Source organism: Quercus robur, chromosome 3 (assembly GCF_932294415.1).
Source record: "Quercus robur chromosome 3, dhQueRobu3.1, whole genome shotgun sequence".
Classification (NCBI taxonomy): domain Eukaryota; kingdom Viridiplantae; phylum Streptophyta; class Magnoliopsida; order Fagales; family Fagaceae; genus Quercus; species Quercus robur.
In genome coordinates, this window is record NC_065536.1 from 44,949,605 (window position 1) to 44,953,347 (window position 3,743).

Sequence of the window (3,743 nt, forward strand, 5' to 3'; positions counted from 1 at the left end):
GTTATTATTCTAACAAATGCAACCAATCTTTTTGAAATTAACTAATGAGATATAAAGAGGTGATGATTGAGTAATTTTTTTATGAATAAAGCTAACTTTTTGATGATTAATGAAGCAAAAACTTTGGAGCACATTCTTCAAGAAGTAAGCATCCAGAAAGATGACTGATCTGGGTTCTTAAGAGAGTTGTGCTGGACTTCTACGTGTTGATGATGAAGAGCTTATTTGCGCAGTTAGTTTGATTAAATACAAAATAATGAAGAAAAAAAAAAAGAAGATCGACAAGGTATAGCTTTTCACCAATAATCCTGACAAGAACATGATCCCTTAATAAAGTGATGGAACCGGTTTCGGTCATGGATGATGATTTCTTTATCAAATATATCTGAAACATGCTTCATGAAACTATGACAGTCATGAATCTTATAGTCCTATTTTCAAGTTTAAGCAGTGCAATAGCAACGGCCAACTTCTCACTGTGATAACTTTTACCATGCTCCTCCTTCTCTTCATTGTCATGTAGTACATCAGATGTATTATGTATAAGGGGTATATCTTGAACCTCCAAGCCTTAAATTTCCAATTATTGAGAATATGAATTTTCTTGTCTCCACTGATTCGAATGAGAACTATCCCCAGAAACAAACCCGTGAGTCACTTGGTCCAAATTAATTAAACTATAACCAGGTTTCTTGCTTACTCTTTTTTCCCTCATTGAATTCCTCACCACTTCCCTCTCATCCCATCTACCAACCCCGCCGTATGCATTTGATAAAAGCACATAATCACCATCATGGTAAGGGTCGAGCTCATAGATCCTCTGCTTCACTTTCTCTGCCAATTTAACATGGTTATGACTTACACATGCTCCAAGCAAAGATCTCCAAATAACAGAGTTTGGCTTCATTGGCATTCTTTCCACAAAGTCATAGGCTTCATAGAGCAAGCCTGCACGGCCAAGGAGATCAACCATGCAACCATAATGTCCAAGCAGTGGTTTCATGCCATACTCATTCCTAATGCTCTCAAAAACTCTCCAACCATCTTCAACAAGACCGCTATGGCTACAAGCAACTAAAACACCAGTGATAGTATTATAATCCGGGTGTAGGCCAGAATTCTTCATCTTGTAAAAAAACTTAAGAGCTTCTCCACTACGGCCATGCACCGCAAGGCCATTAATCATTGCTGACCATGTCAATAAATTTCTAACAGGCATTTCATTGAACACTCGAATTGACTCATCAACAGACCCACATCTTGAATACATATCAATGAGAGCAGTACCCAATGGAACAGTAAGCTCCATCCCAATTCTACGTATATAAGTATCAACCCATCGGCCCAATTCTAATTCCCCTAATCTTGAAACTGCAGATATCACGCTGATCATAGTGACATAATCGGGTTTCATATCCTCCTGAATCTGCATTTGTTGAAATAAAGCCAAAGCCTCATTATCAAAACCATTATTCACAAAGCAACCAATCATAGACGACCATGAAACCAGGTCTCTCTGAAGCATTTCATCAAACACCTTTAAGGCGTGCTGAACAGACCCGCGACAACCATAGAGAGCTATCAACGAGTTCTGAACATAAATGTCAGAATCAAAACCCATCTTAACGATGAGCGAGTGAAGCTCCTGACCCACCTGAAGGCGAGCACAGGCTGTGAGAACAAATGGGAAGGTGAATTTGTCGGATGAGACGTCATGGTGGCGCATTTTAGAGAAGAACGAAAGGGCGTGAGAAGGAGAGGAGTGGGCATGGGCTCTGATGATGGTGTTGTAGGCAAAAGTGTCAGGCGAGGGAATGTGAGCGAAGAGGGACCGTGCGTAGGTTAAGCTTTGAGGCGCAGCAGGGACGCACGATAGAAGGAGGTGTTGGAGAGATAGAGGATGATTGTGAAATCCAGTCTTGAGGAGGCGAGCGTGTAGCTTGTACACCTTATTCATTGCCTTCTCATTGTTGTTTCAGTTTTTTCCTTTTAAATTTTACAATTAATTAACCACTCTGTTGGTTTCTCGGAAAACTTTGGGTAGTAAGAAATGGTTTTTTATTTATATATTTTTTTAGTGTTTAGTAACATTAGAAAAAATGATTTATTTAGTTAATAGAAAAAGTATGGTTTATTGTTAGAAATGGTTTTCCACTAAAACTTTTTGAAAAAATTTTTATTTCACAACAAGTTAAATAATTAAAATTTAAAAAAATTATTTTTCAGCTTATTTAAAGTTACTATTAAATATAAGAAAATAAAATAATTTAAAAAATAATTTTTTTTAAAATAATTTATTTTTTAGAAAGCATTATCGCGGAAACATACGGAGTAAAATTCACTTTGCTTATGTTGCCGTGTAAATCCATGAAAAACATGAACTTGTTTATGATATAAAATAAATAAATAAGTAAGTAAATAAAAGGTATGTGAGTATGGTAATAAATAAATAAATAAATAAATAAAAGGTATGTGTGTGTTTGTGGGAATGGGCTTCTATATGATGTATGGAAATGGGAGAGGCCCATATGGAGAAGAAGTTCTACTTCTGCATACACTCTGGTGAGTTGTAACAGCTCTCACTTCGTAAAGGAATTTTTTTTTTTTTTTTTTTTTAAATTTTATTGAGAGAAGTCATGTTTGGGGAATGACATAAATGAAATCAACCTCAAGCAGCAGTGGCCTTTTATCAAACAGGTAACAGTCTCTATCCCCGCTCATAAAGTCCACATATAAGTACTCCTTATTAGTCGTAACGCGTTGTGCGGGTCACTGCTTTTGGAACATGACTGCCAATTAAATCCTCTCTGCTTGCCTTTGCTCTTGCTAACATGGTCTCCATCATATGTCAACAGACAGAATATGGCAGCCACGGCACAGTGCTTCATGGGCCGCAGTAATCAGGAATTAATGTCGTCTTTCATGAACTGTTATTGCTCCATAAAAAGGCAGGCAAATTAACCACACGCTAGTTTGTTCGATGCAGTGCAATGACAAGACCTTACAATGCATAACATCATGCTTTAAATCCATTGTACCGACGGTGTCATAGAGTTAGGATGAACATACCCGAAAGATAATGAATTAGACTAAACAGCCACTTAAATTTTACACCAATTATACACCCAATAATGTGAGTTCTTTTACATATAATAGAAATGCAGAGATGATTTTAAAATCTTTAATCTTCATTCCATCAAATGAACCAAACCTGTTGTTAAAGTTTTCCCAAATTGATCAAACAATACAGAACTCTACTAAAGTGATTTGGGCACAAAAATTACTTTTCTTTTCCTACGTTTTCTCAACAACCAAACAGCCTCACAGGGGCCGAAAACAAATAGAAGCCCCAGAATCTTCCACATTTAGAAGGATTTCACACAAAATGGTATAGTTAATAGGAACCCAAAACCACATTAAAAAAACAAAACAAAAATAAGACACCCATTTACAAAAACAACACAAAAAATTAAGAAAATAAGACATACCCATTCAGTTAAAAAACGAATAAAATGGAGAAGAACTGAGAAAAGAAATGAGGCATTCACACACAAAAAAAGTGAAGCAACTAAGAGAGAAAACGAAGTAAGGTGACGGTACACACTGACGAGGTGAGGCGAAGGAGGAGAAGGGGCAAAATGGGGGAAAAAATGGAACTTTAGCAACAGAGCATAAGATAAGAAAAAGTCTCAAACCTGAAGGAGGAGAAGGAGGCAAGGCGAGGTGAGGGAGCTTCTGAAATG

General features: G+C 36.9%; 1 pseudogene; it reads right to left on the reverse strand.

Annotated features, from left to right (window-relative positions):
• Positions 1–217: 217 nt before the first annotated feature.
• LOC126718046 (pentatricopeptide repeat-containing protein At5g48910-like) lies at positions 218–2,016 on the reverse strand (annotated as a pseudogene).
• Between the last annotated feature and the right edge of the window lie 1,727 nt (positions 2,017–3,743).